The 23,384-nt window shown below is 33.7% G+C and overlaps 1 protein-coding gene across 1 annotated transcript in view; it reads right to left on the bottom strand.

Moving 5' to 3' along the window:
- Window positions 1-23,384, bottom strand: part of zmym2 (zinc finger, MYM-type 2) — an 80,983-nt gene that overhangs the window by 56,753 nt on the left and 846 nt on the right. The gene's annotated exons all lie outside the window — the stretch shown is intronic.

The following is a 23,384-nucleotide window of genomic DNA, read 5'->3' as shown; positions in this document are numbered from 1 at the left end:
GTTCACCAGATCACCTGTTCACCTGATCACCAGATCACCTGTTCACCAGATCACCTGTTCACCTGATCACCTGTTCACCTGATCACCCGTTCACCTGATCACCCGTTCACCAGATCACCCGTTCACCAGATCACCTGTTCACCAGATCACCTGTTCACCTGTTCACCAGATCACCTGTTCACCTGTTCACCAGATCACCTGTTCACCTGTTCACCAGATCACCTGTTCACCAGATCACCTGTTCACCTGTTCACCAGATCACCTGTTCACCTGTTCACCAGATCACCTGTTCACCAGATCACCTGTTCACCAGATCACCTGTTCACCTGTTCACCTGTTCACCAGTTCACCAGATGCGAGCGCCGTAGTGTAACTTTTCGCCCACGGCGCTCGATAATATGGGAAGCCAATATGATCACACTCCGCCTCTTAGGAGCGGCGTCTGGCGTAAATTACAGCGCTCGTTCACGGCATAACGTCAGAGGGCGCACCACGTTAAAAGTGCCGCTTTATTTTCTAAAACCGTCAGAAAATACGCCGCAATACGCCGTTCCTAAGTGGCGGAGTGTGATCATATTGGCTTTCCATAACCGCCGCAAGCGCAAATTTATTATAAACTTTTTATTAGTCCGGAGAATGCCTGTCCGGAGAAAGCTACTCGTTTTTTTGCCTCGTCGGCCCCTGTGGCCCCGGACACAAAGATTTGGATGGGATGTTTTCAAATCCTATCTAAAAGCCTTCGGACTTGTGAGTCTTCAAGCCACTTGAGCAGAGGAGAGAGGCGCCGCCGCCTCTAACATGATCAATTAAAATGCCACACCTTCCATTTTGACATGGGGGGAAATAACCATCCCTAAAACCCGCCGCAGCCAGCGCAGAAAAGTTGGTAAAGCTTAACTTTTTTTGCGGCAGACGCGGCACAGCAACCAATCACGTCACTAGCAGCGCAGTAAAAGGCCCAAAACAAACCCCGCAACCATTTTTTTTTTTAATCCATGTAATAGTGTGTTTAGACTTATACACCGTGTAATAGTGTGTTTAGACTTATACACCATGTAATAGTGTGTTTAGACTTATACACATGTAATAGTGTGTTTAGACTTATACACCATGTAATATTGTGTTTAGGCTTATACACCATGTAATATTGTGTTTAGGCTTATACACCATGTAATAGTGTGTTTAGACTTATACACCATGCAATAGTATGTTTAGACTTATACACAATGTAATAGTGTGTTTAGACTTATACACCATGTAATATTGTGTTTAGGCTTATACACCATGTAATAGTGTGTTTAGACTTATACACCATGTAATAGTATGTTTAGACTTATACACCATGTAATAGTGTGTTTAGACTTACACATGTAATAGTGTGTTTAGACTTACACATGTAATAGTGTGTTTAGACTTACACACATGTAATAGTGTGTTTAGACTTATACACCGTGTAATAGTGTGTTTAGACTTATACACCATGTAATAGTGTGTTTAGACTTATACACCATGTAATAGTGTGTTTAGACTTATACACCATGTAATAGTGTGTTTAGACTTATACACATGTAATAGTGTGTTTAGACTTATACACCATGTAATAGTGTGTTTAGACTTATACACCATGTAATAGTGTGTTTAGACTTATACACATGTAATAGTGTGTTTAGACTTATACACCATGTAATAGTGTGTTTAGACTTATACACCATGTAATAGTGTGTTTAGACTTACACATGTAATAGTGTGTTTAGACTTACACATGTAATAGTGTGTTTAGACTTATACACCATGTATTAGTATGTTTAGACTTATACACCATGTAATAGTATGTTTAGACTTATACACCATGTAATAGTGTGTTTAGACTTATACACCATGTAATAGTGTGTTTAGACTTATACACCATGTATTAGTATGTTTAGACTTATACACCATGTAATAGTGTGTTTAGACTTAGTGTGTTTAGACTTATACACCATGTAATAGTATGTTTAGACTTATACACCATGTAATAGTATGTTTAGACTTATACACCATGTAATAGTATGTTTAGACTTATACACATGTAATAGTGTGTTTAGACTTATACACCATGTAATAGTGTGTTTAGACTTATACACATGTAATAGTGTGTTTAGACTTATACACCGTGTAATAGTGTGTTTAGACTTATACACCATGTAATAGTGTGTTTAGACTTATACACCGTGTAATAGTGTGTTTAGACTTATACAACATGTAATAGTGTTTAGACTTACACTTGTAATAGTGTGTTTAGACTTATACACATGTAATAGTGTGTTTAGACTTATACACCGTGTAATAGTGTGTTTAGACTTATACACCGTGTAATAGTGTGTTTAGACTTATAGTGTGTTTAGACTTATACACCATGTAATAGTATGTTTAGACTTATACACAATGTAATAGTATGTTTAGACTTATACACCATGTAATAGTGTGTTTGGACTTATACACCATGTAATAGTGTGTTTAGACTTATACACCATGTAATATTGTGTTTAGGCTTATACACCATGTAATAGTGTGTTTAGACTTATACACATGTAATAGTGTGTTTAGACTTATACACCATGTAATAGTGTGTTTAGGCTTATACACCATGTAATAGTATGTTTAGACTTATACACCATGTAATAGTGTGTTTAGACTTATACACCATGTAATAGTGTGTTTAGACTTATACACCATGTAATAGTGTGTTTAGACTTATACACCGTGTAATAGTGTGTTTAGACTTATACACCATGTAATAGTGTGTTTAGACTTATACACCATGTAATAGTGTGTTTAGACTTATACACCGTGTAATAGTGTGTTTAGACTTATAGTGTGTTTAGACTTATACGCATGTAATAGTGTGTTTAGACTTATACACATGTAATAGTGTGTTTAGACTTATACACCATGTAATAGTGTGTTTAGACTTATACACCATGTAATAGTGTGTTTAGACTTACACATGTAATAGTGTGTTTAGACTTACACATGTAATAGTGTGTTTAGACTTATACACCATGTAATAGTATGTTTAAACTTATACACCATGTAATAGTGTGTTTAGACTTATACACCATGTAATAGTATGTTTAGACTTATACACCATGTAATAGTATGTTTAGACTTATACACCATGTAATAGTATGTTTAGACTTATACACATGTAATAGTGTGTTTAGACTTATACACCATGTAATAATGTGTTTAGACTTATACACCATGTAATAGTGTGTTTAGACTTAGACACATGTAATAGTGTGTTTAGACTTATACACCGTGTAATAGTGTGTTTAGACTTATAGTGTGTTTAGACTTATACACCATGTAATAGTATGTTTAGACTTATACACCATGTAATAGTATGTTTAGACTTATACACCATGTAATAGTATGTTTAGACTTATACACATGTAATAGTGTGTTTAGACTTATACACCATGTAATAGTGTGTTTAGACTTATACACATGTAATAGTGTGTTTAGACTTATACACCGTGTAATAGTGTGTTTAGACTTATACACCGTGTAATAGTGTGTTTAGACTTATACACCGTGTAATAGTGTGTTTAGACTTATACAACATGTAATAGTGTTTAGACTTACACTTGTAATAGTGTGTTTAGACTTATACACATGTAATAGTGTGTTTAGACTTATACACATGTAATAGTGTGTTTAGACTTATACACCGTGTAATAGTGTGTTTAGACTTATACACCGTGTAATAGTGTGTTTAGACTTATACACCGTGTTATAGTGTGTTTAGACTTATACACCATGTAATAGTGTGTTTAGACTTATACACATGTAATAGTGTGTTTAGACTTATACACCATGTAATAGTGTGTTTAGACTTATACACCATGTAATAGTGTGTTTAGACTTATACACCGTGTAATAGTGTGTTTAGACTTATACACCATGTAATAGTGTGTTTAGACTTATACACATGTAATAGTGTGTTTAGACTTATACACCGTGTAATAGTGTGTTTAGACTTATACACCGTGTAATAGTGTGTTTAGACTTATAGTGTGTTTAGACTTATACACCATGTAATAGTATGTTTAGACTTATACACTTGTAATAGTGTGTTTAGACTTATACACCATGTAATAGTGTGTTTGGACTTATACACCATGTAATAGTGTGTTTAGACTTATACACCATGTAATATTGTGTTTAGGCTTATACACCATGTAATAGCGTGTTTAGACTTACACACATGTAATAGTGTGTTTAGACTTATACACCATGTAATAGTATGTTTAGACTTATACACCATGTAATAGTGTGTTTAGACTTATACACCATGTAATAGTGTGTTTAGACTTATACACTTGTAGTGTGTTTAGACTTATACAGCATGTAATAGTATGTTTAGACTTATACACTTGTAATAGTGTGTTTAGACTTATACACCATGTAATAGTGTGTTTAGACTTATACACCATGTAATAGTGTGTTTAGACTTATACACCATGTAATAGTGTGTTTAGACTTATACACTTGTAATAGTGTGTTTAGACTTATACAGCATGTAATAGTATGTTTAGACTTATACACTTGTAATAGTGTGTTTAGACTTATACACCATGTAATAGTATGTTTAGACTTATACACTTGTAATAGTGTGTTTAGACTTATACAGCATGTAATAGTGTGTTTAGACTTATACACTTGTAATAGTGTGTTTAGACTTATACACATGTAATAGTGTGTTTAGACTTATACACCATGTAATAGTGTGTTTAGACTTATACACCGTGTAATAGTGTGTTTAGACTTAGTGTGTTTAGACTTATACACATGTAATAGTGTGTTTAGACTTATACACATGTAATAGTGTGTTTAGACTTATACACATGTAATAGTGTGTTTAGACTTATACACCATGTAATAGTGTGTTTAGACTTATACACCATGTAATAGTGTGTTTAGACTTACACATGTAATAGTGTGTTTAGACTTATACACCATGTAATAGTATGTTTAGACTTATACACCATGTAATAGTATGTATAGACTTATACACCATGTAATAGTATGTTTAGACTTATACACCATGTAATAGTGTGTTTAGACTTATACACCATGTATTAGTATGTTTAGACTTATACACCATGTAATAGTATGTTTAGACTTATACACATGTAATAGTGTGTTTAGACTTATACACCATGTAATAGTGTGTTTAGACTTATACACATGTAATAGTGTGTTTAGACTTATACACCGTGTAATAGTGTGTTTAGACTTATACACCGTGTAATAGTGTGTTTAGACTTATAGTGTGTTTAGACTTATACACCATGTAATAGTGTGTTTAGACTTATACACCGTGTAATAGTGTGTTTAGACTTATAGTGTGTTTAGACTTATACGCATGTAATAGTGTGTTTAGACTTATACACATGTAATAGTGTGTTTAGACTTATACACCATGTAATAGTGTGTTTAGACTTATACACCATGTAATAGTGTGTTTAGACTTACACATGTAATAGTGTGTTTAGACTTATACACCATGTATTAGTATGTTTAGACTTATACACCATGTAATAGTATGTTTAGACTTATACACCATGTAATAGTATGTTTAGACTTATACACCGTGTAATAGTGTGTTTAGACTTATACACCGTGTAATAGTGTGTTTAGACTTATACACCATGTAATAGTGTGTTTAGACTTATACACCGTGTAATAGTGTGTTTAGACTTATACACCATGTAATAGTGTGTTTAGACTTATACACCGTGTAATAGTGTGTTTAGACTTATACACATGTAATAGTGTGTTTAGACTTATACACCGTGTAATAGTGTGTTTAGACTTATAGTGTGTTTAGACTTATACAAATGTAATAGTGTGTTTAGACTTACACACATGTAATAGTGTGTTTAGACTTACACACATGTAATAGTGTGTTTAGACTTATACACCATGTAATAGTATGTTTAGACTTATACACCATGTAATAGTATGTTTAGACTTATACACATGTAATAGTGTGTTTAGACTTATACACCATGTAGTAATGTGTTTAGACTTATACACCATGTAATAGTGTGTTTAGACTTAGACACATGTAATAGTGTGTTTAGACTTATACACCGTGTAATAGTGTGTTTAGACTTATAGTGTGTTTAGACTTATACACCATGTAATAGTATGTTTAGACTTATACACCATGTAATAGTATGTTTAGACTTATACACCATGTAATAGTGTGTTTAGACTTATACACCATGTAGTAATGTGTTTAGACTTATACACCATGTAATAGTGTGTTTAGACTTAGACACATGTAATAGTGTGTTTAGACTTATACACCGTGTAATAGTGTGTTTAGACTTATAGTGTGTTTAGACTTATACACCATGTAATAGTATGTTTAGACTTATACACCATGTAATAGTGTGTTTAGACTTATACACCATGTAATAGTATGTTTAGACTTATACACCATGTAATAGTGTGTTTAGACTTATACACCATGTAATAGTATGTTTAGACTTATACACCATGTAATAGTGTGTTTAGACTTATACACCATGTAATAGTGTGTTTAGGCTTATACACCATGTAATAGTGTGTTTAGACTTATACACATGTAATAGTATGTTTAGACTTATACACCATGTAATAGTGTGTTTAGGCTTATACACCATGTAATAGTATGTTTAGACTTATACACCATGTAATAGTGTGTTTAGACTTATACACCATGTAATAGTGTGTTTAGACTTATACACCATGTAATAGTGTGTTTAGACTTATACACCATGTAATAGTGTGTTTAGACTTATACACTTGTAATAGTGTGTTTAGACTTATACAGCATGTAATAGTATGTTTAGACTTATACACTTGTAATAGTGTGTTTAGACTTATACACCATGTAATAGTATGTTTAGACTTACACACTTGTAATGGTGTGTTTAGACTTATACACCGTGTAATAGTGTGTTTAGACTTATACACCGTGTAATAGTGTGTTTAGACTTATACAACATGTAATAGTGTGTTTAGACTTATACACCGTGTAATAGTGTGTTTAGACTTATACACCGTGTAATACTGTGTTTAGACTTCTACACCATGTAATAGTGTGTTTAGACTTATACACCATGTAATAGTGTGTTTAGACTTATACACATGTAATAGTGTGTTTAGACTTATACACCGTGTAATAGTGTGTTTAGACTTATACACCATGTAATAGTGTGTTTAGACTTATACACCATGTAATAGTGTGTTTAGACTTATACACCATGTAATAGTGTGTTTAGACTTATACACCATGTAATAGTGTGTTTAGACTTATACACTTGTAATAGTGTGTTTAGACTTATACAGCATGTAATAGTATGTTTAGACTTATACACTTGTAATAGTGTGTTTAGACTTATACACCATGTAATAGTATGTTTAGACTTACACACTTGTAATGGTGTGTTTAGACTTATACACCGTGTAATAGTGTGTTTAGACTTATACACCGTGTAATAGTGTGTTTAGACTTATACAACATGTAATAGTGTGTTTAGACTTATACACCGTGTAATAGTGTGTTTAGACTTATACACCGTGTAATACTGTGTTTAGACTTCTACACCATGTAATAGTGTGTTTAGACTTATACACCATGTAATAGTGTGTTTAGACTTATACACATGTAATAGTGTGTTTAGACTTATACACCGTGTAATAGTGTGTTTAGACTTATACACCGTGTAATAGTGTGTTTAGACTTATACACCGTGTAATAGTGTGTTTAGACTTATACACCATGTAATAGTGTGTTTAGACTTATACACATGTAATAGTGTGTTTAGACTTATACACCGTGTAATAGTGTGTTTAGACTTATAGTAGGTTTAGACTTACACATGTAATAGTGTGTTTAGACTTATACACCATGTAATAGTATGTTTAGACTTATACACATGTAATAGTGTGTTTAGACTTACACATGTAATAGTGTGTTTAGACTTACACATGTAATAGTGTGTTTAGACTTACACATGTAATAGTGTGTTTAGACTTATACACCATGTATTAGTATGTTTAGACTTATACACCAGTAATAGTATGTTTAGACTTATACACCATGTAATATTGTGTTTAGACTTATACACCATGTAATAGTGTGTTTAGACTTATATACCATGTAATAGTGTGTTTAGGCTTATACACCATGTAATAGTGTGTTTAGACTTATACACCATGTAATAGTATGTTTAGACTTATACACATGTAATAGTGTGTTTAGACTTATACACCATGTAATAATGTGTTTAGACTTATACACCATGTAATAGTGTGTTTAGACTTAGACACATGTAATAGTGTGTTTAGACTTATACACCGTGTAATAGTGTGTTTAGACTTAGTGTGTTTAGACTTATACACCATGTAATAGTGTGTTTAGACTTATACACCATGTAATAGTATGTTTAGACTTATACACCATGTAATAGTATGTTTAGACTTATACACATGTAATAGTGTGTTTAGACTTATACACCATGTAATAGTGTGTTTAGACTTATACACATGTAATAGTGTGTTTAGACTTATACACCATGTAATAGTATGTTTAGACTTATACACCATGTAATAGTATGTTTAGACTTATACACCATGTAATAGTATGTTTAGACTTATACACATGTAATAGTGTGTTTAGACTTATACACCGTGTAATAGTGTGTTTAGACTTATACACCGTGTAATAGTGTGTTTAGACTTATACACCGTGTAATAGTGTGTTTAGACTTATACACCGTGTAATAGTGTGTTTAGACTTATACACCGTGTAATAGTGTGTTTAGACTTATACACCGTGTAATAGTGTGTTTAGACTTATACACCGTGTAATAGTGTGTTTAGACTTATACAACATGTAATAGTGTTTAGACTTACACTTGTAATAGTGTGTTTAGACTTATACACATGTAATAGTGTGTTTAGACTTATACACATGTAATAGTGTGTTTAGACTTATACACCGTGTAATAGTGTGTTTAGACTTATACACATGTAATAGTGTGTTTAGACTTATACACCATGTAATAGTGTGTTTAGACTTATACACCGTGTAATAGTGTGTTTAGACTTATACACCATGTAATAGTGTGTTTAGACTTATACACATGTAATAGTGTGTTTAGACTTATACACCATGTAATAGTATGTTTAGACTTATACACCATGTAATAGTATGTTTAGACTTATACACCGTGTAATAGTGTGTTTAGACTTATACACCGTGTAATAGTGTGTTTAGACTTATACACCATGTAATAGTGTGTTTAGACTTATACACATGTAATAGTGTGTTTAGACTTATACACCGTGTAATAGTGTGTTTAGACTTATAGTAGGTTTAGACTTACACATGTAATAGTGTGTTTAGACTTATACACCATGTAATAGTATGTTTAGACTTATACACATGTAATAGTGTGTTTAGACTTACACATGTAATAGTGTGTTTAGACTTACACATGTAATAGTGTGTTTAGACTTATACACCATGTAATAGTGTGTTTAGACTTATACACCATGTATTAGTATGTTTAGACTTATACACCATGTAATAGTATGTTTAGACTTATACACCATGTAATAGTGTGTTTAGACTTATACACCATGTATTAGTATGTTTAGACTTATACACCATGTAATAGTATGTTTAGACTTATACACCATGTAATATTGTGTTTAGACTTATACACCATGTAATAGTGTGTTTAGACTTATATACCATGTAATAGTGTGTTTAGGCTTATACACCATGTAATAGTGTGTTTAGACTTATACACCATGTAATAGTATGTTTAGACTTATACACATGTAATAGTGTGTTTAGACTTATACACCATGTAATAATGTGTTTAGACTTATACACCATGTAATAGTGTGTTTAGACTTAGACACATGTAATAGTGTGTTTAGACTTATACGCCGTGTAATAGTGTGTTTAGACTTAGTGTGTTTAGACTTATACACCATGTAATAGTGTGTTTAGACTTATACACCATGTAATAGTATGTTTAGACTTATACACCATGTAATAGTATGTTTAGACTTATACACATGTAATAGTGTGTTTAGACTTATACACCATGTAATAGTGTGTTTAGACTTATACACATGTAATAGTATGTTTAGACTTATACACTTGTAATAGTGTGTTTAGACTTATACACCATGTAATAGTGTGTTTAGACTTATACACCATGTAATAGTGTGTTTAGACTTATACACTTGTAATAGTGTGTTTAGACTTATACACCATGTAATAGTGTGTTTAGACTTATACACTTGTAATAGTGTGTTTAGACTTATACACCATGTAATAGTGTGTTTAGACTTATACACCGTGTAATAGTGTGTTTAGACTTAGTGTGTTTAGACTTATACACCATGTAATAGTGTGTTTAGACTTATACACCGTGTAATAGTGTGTTTAGACTTAGTGTGTTTAGACTTATACACCATGTAATAGTGTGTTTAGACTTATACACCATGTAATAGTGTGTTTAGACTTATACACCATGTAATAGTGTGTTTAGACTTACACATGTAATAGTGTGTTTAGACTTATACACCATGTATTAGTATGTTTAGACTTATACACCATGTAATAGTATGTTTAGACTTATACACCATGTAATAGTGTGTTTAGACTTATACACCATGTATTAGTAGGTTTAGACTTATACACCATGTAATAGTATGTTTAGACTTATACACCATGTAATAGTATGTTTAGACTTATACACATGTAATAGTGTGTTTAGACTTATACACCGTGTAATAGTGTGTTTAGACTTATACACCGTGTAATAGTGTGTTTAGACTTATACACCGTGTAATAGTGTGTTTAGACTTATAGTGTGTTTAGACTTATACACATGTAATAGTGTGTTTAGACTTACACACATGTAATAGTGTGTTTAGACTTACACACATGTAATAGTGTGTTTAGACTTATACACCATGTAATAGTATGTTTAGACTTATACACCATGTAATAGTATGTTTAGACTTATACACATGTAATAGTGTGTTTAGACTTATACACCATGTAGTAATGTGTTTAGACTTATACACCATGTAATAGTGTGTTTAGACTTAGACACACGTAATAGTGTGTTTAGACTTATACACATGTAATAGTGTGTTTAGACTTATACACCATGTAATAGTGTGTTTAGACTTATACACCATGTAATAGTGTGTTTAGACTTATACACCATGTAATAGTATGTTTAGACTTATACACATGTAAGTGTGTTTAGACTTATACACATGTAATAGTGTGTTTAGACTTATACACCATGTAATAGTGTGTTTAGACTTATACACCATGTAATAGTGTGTTTAGACTTATACACCATGTAATAGTGTGTTTAGGCTTATACACCATGTAATAGTATGTTTAGATTTATACACCATGTAATAGTGTGTTTAGACTTATACACCATGTAATAGTGTGTTTAGACTTATACACCATGTAATAGTGTGTTTAGACTTATACACCATGTAATAGTGTGTTTAGACTTATACACTTGTAATAGTGTGTTTAGACTTATACAGCATGTAATAGTATGTTTAGACTTATACACTTGTAATAGTGTGTTTAGACTTATACACCATGTAATAGTATGTTTAGACTTACACACTTGTAATGGTGTGTTTAGACTTATACACCGTGTAATAGTGTGTTTAGACTTATACACCGTGTAATAGTGTGTTTAGACTTATACACCGTGTAATACTGTGTTTAGACTTCTACACCATGTAATAGTGTGTTTAGACTTATACACCATGTAATAGTGTGTTTAGACTTATACACATGTAATAGTGTGTTTAGACTTATACACCGTGTAATAGTGTGTTTAGACTTATACACCGTGTAATAGTGTGTTTAGACTTATACACCGTGTAATAGTGTGTTTAGACTTATACACCATGTAATAGTGTGTTTAGACTTATACACATGTAATAGTGTGTTTAGACTTATACACCGTGTAATAGTGTGTTTAGACTTATAGTAGGTTTAGACTTACACATGTAATAGTGTGTTTAGACTTATACACCATGTAATAGTATGTTTAGACTTATACACATGTAATAGTGTGTTTAGACTTACACATGTAATAGTGTGTTTAGACTTACACATGTAATAGTGTGTTTAGACTTACACATGTAATAGTGTGTTTAGACTTATACACCATGTATTAGTATGTTTAGACTTATACACCATGTAATAGTATGTTTAGACTTATACACCATGTAATATTGTGTTTAGACTTATACACCATGTAATAGTGTGTTTAGACTTATATACCATGTAATAGTGTGTTTAGGCTTATACACCATGTAATAGTGTGTTTAGACTTATACACCATGTAATAGTGTGTTTAGACTTATACACCATGTAATAGTATGTTTAGACTTATACACCATGTAATAATGTGTTTAGACTTATACACCATGTAATAGTGTGTTTAGACTTAGACACATGTAATAGTGTGTTTAGACTTATACACCGTGTAATAGTGTGTTTAGACTTAGTGTGTTTAGACTTATACACCATGTAATAGTGTGTTTAGACTTATACACCATGTAATAGTATGTTTAGACTTATACACCATGTAATAGTATGTTTAGACTTATACACATGTAATAGTGTGTTTAGACTTATACACCATGTAATAGTGTGTTTAGACTTATACACATGTAATAGTATGTTTAGACTTATACACCATGTAATAGTATGTTTAGACTTATACACCATGTAATAGTGTGTTTAGACTTATACACCGTGTAATAGTGTGTTTAGACTTAGTGTGTTTAGACTTATACACCATGTAATAGTGTGTTTAGACTTATACACCGTGTAATAGTGTGTTTAGACTTAGTGTGTTTAGACTTATACACCATGTAATAGTGTGTTTAGACTTATACACCATGTAATAGTGTGTTTAGACTTATACACCATGTAATAGTGTGTTTAGACTTATACACCATGTATTAGTATGTTTAGACTTATACACCATGTATTAGTAGGTTTAGACTTATACACCATGTAATAGTATGTTTAGACTTATACACCATGTAATAGTATGTTTAGACTTATACACATGTAATAGTGTGTTTAGACTTATACACCGTGTAATAGTGTGTTTAGACTTATACACCGTGTAATAGTGTGTTTAGACTTATACACCGTGTAATAGTGTGTTTAGACTTATAGTGTGTTTAGACTTATACACATGTAATAGTGTGTTTAGACTTACACACATGTAATAGTGTGTTTAGACTTACACACATGTAATAGTGTGTTTAGACTTATACACCATGTAATAGTATGTTTAGACTTATACACCATGTAATAGTATGTTTAGACTTATACACATGTAATAGTGTGTTTAGACTTATACACCATGTAGTAATGTGTTTAGACTTATACACCATGTAATAGTGTGTTTAGACTTAGACACATGTAATAGTGTGTTTAGACTTATACACCATGTAATAGTATGTTTAGACTTATACACATGTAAGTGTGTTTAGACTTATACACATGTAATAGTGTGTTTAGACTTATACACCATGTAATAGTGTGTTTAGACTTATACACCATGCAATAGTGTGTTTAGACTTATACACCATGTAATAGTGTGTTTAGGCTTATACACCATGTAATAGTATGTTTAGATTTATACACCATGTAATAGTGTGTTTAGACTTATACACCATGTAATAGTGTGTTTAGACTTATACACCATGTAATAGTGTGTTTAGACTTATACACCATGTAATAGTGTGTTTAGACTTATACACTTGTAATAGTGTGTTTAGACTTATACAGCATGTAATAGTATGTTTAGACTTATACACTTGTAATAGTGTGTTTAGACTTATACACCATGTAATAGTATGTTTAGACTTACACACTTGTAATGGTGTGTTTAGACTTATACACCGTGTAATAGTGTGTTTAGACTTATACACCATGTAATAGTGTGTTTAGACTTACACACTTGTAATGGTGTGTTTAGACTTATACACCGTGTAATAGTGTGTTTAGACTTATACACCGTGTAATAGTGTGTTTAGACTTATACACCGTGTAATACTGTGTTTAGACTTCTACACCATGTAATAGTGTGTTTAGACTTATACACCATGTAATAGTGTGTTTAGACTTATACACATGTAATAGTGTGTTTAGACTTATACACCGTGTAATAGTGTGTTTAGACTTATACACCGTGTAATAGTGTGTTTAGACTTATACACCGTGTAATAGTGTGTTTAGACTTATACACCATGTAATAGTGTGTTTAGACTTATACACATGTAATAGTGTGTTTAGACTTATACACCGTGTAATAGTGTGTTTAGACTTATAGTAGGTTTAGACTTACACATGTAATAGTGTGTTTAGACTTATACACCATGTAATAGTATGTTTAGACTTATACACATGTAATAGTGTGTTTAGACTTACACATGTAATAGTGTGTTTAGACTTACACATGTAATAGTGTGTTTAGACTTACACATGTAATAGTGTGTTTAGACTTATACACCATGTATTAGTATGTTTAGACTTATACACCATGTAATAGTATGTTTAGACTTATACACCATGTAATATTGTGTTTAGACTTATACACCATGTAATAGTGTGTTTAGACTTATATACCATGTAATAGTGTGTTTAGGCTTATACACCATGTAATAGTGTGTTTAGACTTATACACCATGTAATAGTATGTTTAGACTTATACACATGTAATAGTGTGTTTAGACTTATACACCATGTAATAATGTGTTTAGACTTATACACCATGTAATAGTGTGTTTAGACTTAGACACATGTAATAGTGTGTTTAGACTTATACACCGTGTAATAGTGTGTTTAGACTTAGTGTGTTTAGACTTATACACCATGTAATAGTGTGTTTAGACTTATACACCATGTAATAGTATGTTTAGACTTATACACCATGTAATAGTATGTTTAGACTTATACACATGTAATAGTGTGTTTAGACTTATACACCATGTAATAGTGTGTTTAGACTTATACACATGTAATAGTATGTTTAGACTTATACACCATGTAATAGTATGTTTAGACTTATACACCATGTAATAGTATGTTTAGACTTATACACATGTAATAGTGTGTTTAGACTTATACACCGTGTAATAGTGTGTTTAGACTTATACACCGTGTAATAGTGTGTTTAGACTTATACACCGTGTAATAGTGTGTTTAGACTTATACACCGTGTAATAGTGTGTTTAGACTTATACACCGTGTAATAGTGTGTTTAGACTTATACACCATGTAATAGTGTGTTTAGACTTATACACCGTGTAATAGTGTGTTTAGACTTATACAACATGTAATAGTGTTTAGACTTACACTTGTAATAGTGTGTTTAGACTTATACACATGTAATAGTGTGTTTAGACTTATACACATGTAATAGTGTGTTTAGACTTATACACCGTGTAATAGTGTGTTTAGACTTATACACCATGTAATAGTGTGTTTAGACTTATACACCGTGTTATAGTGTGTTTAGACTTATACACCATGTAATAGTGTGTTTAGACTTATACACCATGTAATAGTGTGTTTAGACTTATACACCGTGTAATAGTGTGTTTAGACTTATACACCGTGTAATAGTGTGTTTAGACTTATACACCGTGTAATAGTGTGTTTAGACTTATACACCGTGTAATAGTATGTTTAGACTTATACACCATGTAATAGTGTGTTTAGACTTATACACATGTAATAGTGTGTTTAGACTTATACACAATGTAATAGTATGTTTAGACTTATACACCATGTAATAGTATGTTTAGACTTATACACCATGTAATAGTGTGTTTGGACTTATACACCATGTAATAGTGTGTTTAGACTTATACACCATGTAATATTGTGTTTAGGCTTATACACCATGTAATAGTGTGTTTAGACTTATACACATGTAATAGTGTGTTTAGACTTATACACCATGTAATAGTATGTTTAGACTTATACACCATGTAATAGTGTGTTTAGACTTATACACCATGTAATAGTATGTTTAGACTTATACACCATGTAATAGTGTGTTTAGACTTATACACTTGTAATAGTGTGTTTAGACTTATACACATGTAATAGTATGTTTAGACTTATACACTTGTAATAGTGTGTTTAGACTTATACACCATGTAATAGTGTGTTTAGACTTATACACCATGTAATAGTGTGTTTAGACTTATACACTTGTAATAGTGTGTTTAGACTTATACAGCATGTAATAGTATGTTTAGACTTATACACTTGTAATAGTGTGTTTAGACTTATACACCATGTAATAGTGTGTTTAGACTTATACACTTGTAATAGTGTGTTTAGACTTATACACCATGTAATAGTGTGTTTAGACTTATACACCGTGTAATAGTGTGTTTAGACTTAGTGTGTTTAGACTTATACACCATGTAATAGTGTGTTTAGACTTATACACCATGTAATAGTGTGTTTAGACTTATACACCATGTAATAGTGTGTTTAGACTTACACATGTAATAGTGTGTTTAGACTTATACACCATGTATTAGTATGTTTAGACTTATACACCATGTAATAGTATGTTTAGACTTATACACCATGTAATAGTGTGTTTAGACTTATACACCATGTATTAGTAGGTTTAGACTTATACACCATGTAATAGTATGTTTAGACTTATACACCATGTAATAGTATGTTTAGACTTATACACGTGTAATAGTGTGTTTAGACTTATACACCGTGTAATAGTGTGTTTAGACTTATACACCGTGTAATAGTGTGTTTAGACTTATAGTGTGTTTAGACTTATACACATGTAATAGTGTGTTTAGACTTACACACATGTAATAGTGTGTTTAGACTTACACACATGTAATAGTGTGTTTAGACTTATACACCATGTAATAGTATGTTTAGACTTATACACCATGTAATAGTATGTTTAGACTTATACACATGTAATAGTGTGTTTAGACTTATACACCATGTAGTAATGTGTTTAGACTTATACACCATGTAATAGTGTGTTTAGACTTAGACACATGTAATAGTGTGTTTAGACTTATACACCATGTAATAGTATGTTTAAACTTATACACATGTAATAGTGTGTTTAGACTTATACACCATGTAATAGTGTGTTTAGACTTATACACCATGTAATAGTGTGTTTAGACTTATACACCATGTAATAGTGTGTTTAGACTTATACACATGTAATAGTGTGTTTAGACTTATACACCATGTAATAGTGTGTTTAGACTTATACACCATGTAATAGTGTGTTTAGACTTATACACATGTAATAGTGTGTTTAGACTTATACACTTGTAATAGTGTGTTTAGACTTATACACCATGTAATAGTATGTTTAGACTTACACACTTGTAATAGTGTGTTTAGACTTATACACATGTAATAGTGTGTTTAGACTTATACACCGTGTAATAGTGTGTTTAGACTTATACACCATGTAATAGTGTTTTTAGACTTATACACCATGTAATAGTGTGTTTAGACTTATACACCATGTAATAGTGTGTTTAGACTTATACACCATGTAATAGTGTGTTTAGACTTATACACCATGTAATAGTGTGTTTAGACTTATACACCATGTAATAGTGTTTTTAGACTTATACACCATGTAATAGTGTTTTTAGACTTATACACCATGTAATAGTGTGTTTAGACTTATACACCATGTAATAGTGTGTTTAGACTTATACACCATGTAATAGTGTGTTTAGACTTATACACATGTAATAGTGTGTTTAGACTTATACACATGTAATAGTGTGTTTAGACTTATACACCATGTAATAGTATGTTTAGACTTATACACCATGTAATAGTGTGTTTAGACTTATACACCATGTAATAGTGTGTTTAGACTTATACACCATGTAATAGTGTGTTTAGACTTATACACCATGTAATAGTGTGTTTAGACTTATACACATGTAATAGTGTGTTTAGACTTATACACCATGTAATAGTGTGTTTAGACTTATACACCATGTAATAGTATGTTTAGACTTATACACCATGTAATAGTGTGTTTAGACTTATACACCATGTAATAGTGTGTTTAGACTTATACACCATGTAATAGTGTGTTTAGACTTATACACCATGTAATAGTATGTTTAGACTTATACACCATGTAATAGTGTGTTTAGACTTATACACCATGTAATAGTATGTTTAGACTTATACACATGAGCGTGAAAAGTGAACCACGATATAGAGGGATCACTGTATTTTTGAAATGTGGATGGGCATTTGAGTGCAGGGATGGGAAGAGTTTAACGATAGTCCGCCATGACAGCTCAGGCTGCGAAATAGATGGAGGCCCGTGGCCCCTCAAATCGCCAGCGGGCACAGGGTTTAAATTTGGAAGGGGCCCCCGTGCCCCTGTATCGAAATTCCTCGAAAAAAATCAAGATTTAACTAGTAAGGCCGTAGTTATTCTATTACTTGGTTTACGGATTTATAAATGAAATATATTGAACAGGCGTGCTAAATATAAATATAATTTAAATTTCCAAAGATTTTTTCTTCCGGGTTTGCCCAAAACGGACCACGGGAGGAGAGGGGGGGGGGGGCGCTGGAGCATGTAACAGTAGATTTAGCTTGTTTTACACTCAGAACTCACACTTCTAGATGTACAGCCAGTCACGGCAAAACACGCTGGAGAAAATGTGGTAAACGGGTTTAAAACGTGTATTTGTGATATAAAGGCGGAGGAAACGGGCGCGCGCTCTGGCCAGGACCGCGCAGGGGCGGAGCTGACTAAATACCGCTTTTTATATTTTATTTAGTGCTATTTTGCGTTGTCAGTGGTACTTTATAAATAAAATTAATTATATATATATCTTAATATTGTATAAATCAAGAATCTAAGTGCGGAGGATCCGTAAACCAAGTAATAAAATAACCGCGGCCTAATTTGCGGTTGCCGTGACCTAATTTCGATGAAAGCGGGCATCTGATTGGCCGTCGCGTTATTTTGTAGACTGATTTTACTTATTCCTGCTGCAGAACATATAAGATCTCCTTGTGTCAAATGTTGTATACAGTATTTATTTTGTATCTTTGAATTCCTATAAACCAGAGATCATGATCTTTCAATACAGTTTCATTTAATATAATAAGGCTTCTGTATTTGTGCTCTTCCTTCATATCAAATAAAAATACTTTACATTGTTTTACATCCTAATAAAGAGGTCTAAAACAACAAATTTATCTTGTTTTTATGACGCCGCGATGCTGCGCGCGCTTGTGGACCCTGAAATTGCTGGGGGCCCCCCCTGGCCCCTAACTTTGAAAATCCATTTCTCAGCCTGCAGCTTACGGTTTACAAGTGAAAATGTGCATGCTGCGCGCTGATTGGTCGACGAAATTTGTGTGCTTAGCTCTGATTGGCTGCCGGGCCGTGGTCCGGAGAATGCCGAAGCTACTGGTACACGGCGCTCGAGAACATGGGAAGCCAAATATGATCACACTCCGCCACTTAGGAGCGGCGTATGGCGATAATGAAGAGAACGGTGCATGGCGTTAAAAGCGCAGTTTTATTTTGTAAAAAAGTCGGAAAATATGCTGCGATACGCATATTGGCATACGACATTTTCTTCATAGGTCGGCCCCCGTACCCCCGGGTGTTTTCAAATGCCATCTAAAAGCCTGGCAGGCACTGAGCAGGCTCTCCTCTCCACAGATCTGACCTGGAACTCCACTTAGTGCCGCCTGCTGGTCAAATACAGTGGAACATTCTAAGCAAAGCAAGAACATCACCATGGAGACAAACTGTTGTATCCAGTGCTATACTGAAAGGTAAACAGGAGGAGTGAGTCCCACATACTCCAATCAGTCTGCCCCAGGGCAGCTGTGGCAACAGTAATGCTTACAACAGCTGTGGAAGGAGTGAACAATGACCACAGGGTGGCGCTAGAGAGGCTTGTCAAGTCAGAGAGAGAGACAGAGGGAGAGAGAGGAGAGACAGGGAGAGAGGAGAGACAGGGAGAGAGACAGGGAGAGAGACAGAGAGAGAGACAGAGAGAGAGACAGAGAGACAGAGAGAGAGACAGGGAGAGAGACAGGGAGAGAGACAGAGAGAGAGACAGAGAGAGAGACAGAGAGAGAGACAGAGAGACAGAGAGAGAGACAGAGAGAGAGACAGAGAGAGAGAGAGAGAGAGAGAGAGACAGAGAGAGAGACAGAGAGAGAGACAGAGAGACAGAGAGAGAGACAGAGAGAGAGACAGAGAGAGAGAGAGAGAGAGAGAGAGACAGGGAGAGAGACAGAGAGAGAGAGGAGAGACAGAATATGATGTTACTTAGAATGGATTCTCTTTGTATTGAATAAAAAGCTTATGCCAGGCATGTCCAAACTAGGGCCCGGGGGCCAAATGCGGCCCTCAGACTAATTTTTGTTGGCCCTCCAGCTTCCTGCCATGTCGGCTCAAACAACAAAAAGTAGTACTTTTTACTGTGAAATTGGGAAAATTCAGGCATATTGATGTTATACCAACCTAATATTAATGTTCCAAGTCCAATTACAGGTGTGGAGGCTCATCGCAATTACGTCAAATGCAAAATTTCTAATGATTCACTTTGTTATTCAACAAATTCGACATCAAATCAAATCAGTTATTCAACAAATTCGACATTGTCAAGTTGTTTGTGGCCCTCTGCCCCGTTTAAGTTTCAAAATGCGGCCCTTAGTGAAAAAAGTTTGGACACCCCTGGCTTATGCAGACTTGACACAACTTGTAATAAAGTATTAAACGCGTGGCTTTAATCTCTAACAGCTCCAACAGCTCCAACAGCTCCAACAGCTCCAACAGCTCCAACAGCTCCAACAGCTCCAACTGCTCCAACTGCTCCAACTGCTCTAACTGCTCTAACTGCTCTAACTGCTCTAACATCTCTAACATCTCTAACATCTCTAACATCTCTAACTGCTCTAACATCTCTAACATCTCTAACTGCTCTAACATCTCTAACATCTCTAACTGCTCTAACATCTCTAACATCTCTAACATCTCTAACTGCTCTAACATCTCTAACATCTCTAACTGCTCTAACATCTCTAACTGCTCTAACTGCTCTAACTGCTCTAACATCTCTAACATCTCTAACATCTCTAACATCTCTAACATCTCTAACATCTCTAACATCTCTAACTGCTCTAACATCTCTAACATCTCTAACATCTCTAACATCTCTAACATCTCTAACATCTCTAACTGCTCTAACATCTCTAACTGCTCTAACATCTCTAACATCTCTAACTGCTCTAACAGCTCTAACTGCTCTAACTGCTCTAACTGCTCTAACTGCTCTAACATCTCTAACTGCTCTAACATCTCTAACATCTCTAACATCTCTAACTGCTCTAACATCTCTAACTGCTCTAACTGCTCTAACTGCTCTAACATCTCTAACTGCTCTAACATCTCTAACTGCTCTAACATCTCTAACTGCTCTAACATCTCTAACTGCTCTAATATCTCTAACATCTCTAACTGCTCTAACATCTCTAACTGCTCTAACATCTCTAACATCTCTAACTGCTCTAACATCTCTAACATCTCTAACTGCTCTAACATCTCTAACTGCTCTAACATCTCTAACTGCTCTAACATCTCTAACTGCTCTAACTGCTCTAACATCTCTAACTGCTCTAACATCTCTAACTGCTCTAACATCTCTAACTGCTCTAACATCTCTAACTGCTCTAACATCTCTAACTGCTCTAACATCTCTAACTGCTCTAACATCTCTAACATCTCTAACTGCTCTAACTGCTCTAACTGCTCTAACATCTCTAACTGCTCTAACATCTCTAACTGCTCTAACATCTCTAACATCTCTAACATCTCTAACTGCTCTAACATCTCTAACATCTCTAACTGCTCTAACTGCTCTAACTGCTCTAACTGCTCTAACATCTCTAACTGCTCTAACATCTCTAACTGCTCTAACATCTCTAACTGCTCTAACATCTCTAACTGCTCTAACTGCTCTAACATCTCTAACATCTCTAACATCTCTAACATCTCTAACTGCTCTAACATCTCTAACTGCTCTAACATCTCTAACTGCTCTAACATCTCTAACTGCTCTAACTGCTCTAACATCTCTAACATCTCTAACTGCTCTAACATCTCTAACTGCTCTAATATCTCTAACTGCTCTAACATCTCTAACATCTCTAACTGCTCTAACATCTCTAACTGCTCTAACATCTCTAACTGCTCTAACATCTCTAACTGCTCTAACTGCTCTAACATCTCTAACTGCTCTAACATCTCTAACTGCTCTAACTGCTCTAACATCTCTAACTGCTCTAACATCTCTAACTGCTCTAACATCTCTAACTGCTCTAACATCTCTAACTGCTCTAACTGCTCTAACTGCTCTAACATCTCTAACTGCTCTAACATCTCTAACATCTCTAACATCTCTAACTGCTCTAACATCTCTAACATCTCTAACATCTCTAACTGCTCTAACATCTCTAACATCTCTAACTGCTCTAACATCTCTAACTGCTCTAACATCTCTAACTGCTCTAACATCTCTAACTGCTCTAACATCTCTAACTGCTCTAACATCTCTAACTGCTCTAACATCTCTAACTGCTCTAACTGCTCTAACTGCTCTAACATCTCTAACATCTCTAACATCTCTAACTGCTCTAACATCTCTAACATCTCTAACATCTCTAACATCTCTAACTGCTCTAACATCTCTAACATCTCTAACTGCTCTAACATCTCTAACTGCTCTAACATCTCTAACTGCTCTAACATCTCTAACATCTCTAACATCTCTAACATCTCTAACTGCTCTAACATCTCTAACATCTCTAACTGCTCTAACATCTCTAACTGCTCTAACATCTCTAACTGCTCTAACATCTCTAACTGCTCTAACATCTCTAACTGCTCTAACATCTCTAACTGCTCTAACATCTCTAACTGCTCTAACATCTCTAACTGCTCTAACTGCTCTAACTGCTCTAACATCTCTAACATCTCTAACATCTCTAACTGCTCTAACATCTCTAACATCTCTAACATCTCTAACATCTCTAACTGCTCTAACATCTCTAACATCTCTAACTGCTCTAACATCTCTAACTGCTCTAACATCTCTAACTGCTCTAACATCTCTAACTGCTCTAACATCTCTAACTGCTCTAACATCTCTAACTGCTCTAACTGCTCTAACAT

This window comes from Eucyclogobius newberryi, unplaced genomic scaffold (genome assembly GCF_026437365.1).
Source record: "Eucyclogobius newberryi isolate DKJ021-1_F unplaced genomic scaffold, fEucNew1.0.hap1 SCAF_14, whole genome shotgun sequence".
Lineage (NCBI taxonomy): Eukaryota > Metazoa > Chordata > Actinopteri > Gobiiformes > Gobiidae > Eucyclogobius > Eucyclogobius newberryi.
The sequence above is the reverse complement of the archived record's forward strand: the minus strand, read 5'-3'. Positions and strand labels throughout refer to the sequence as shown.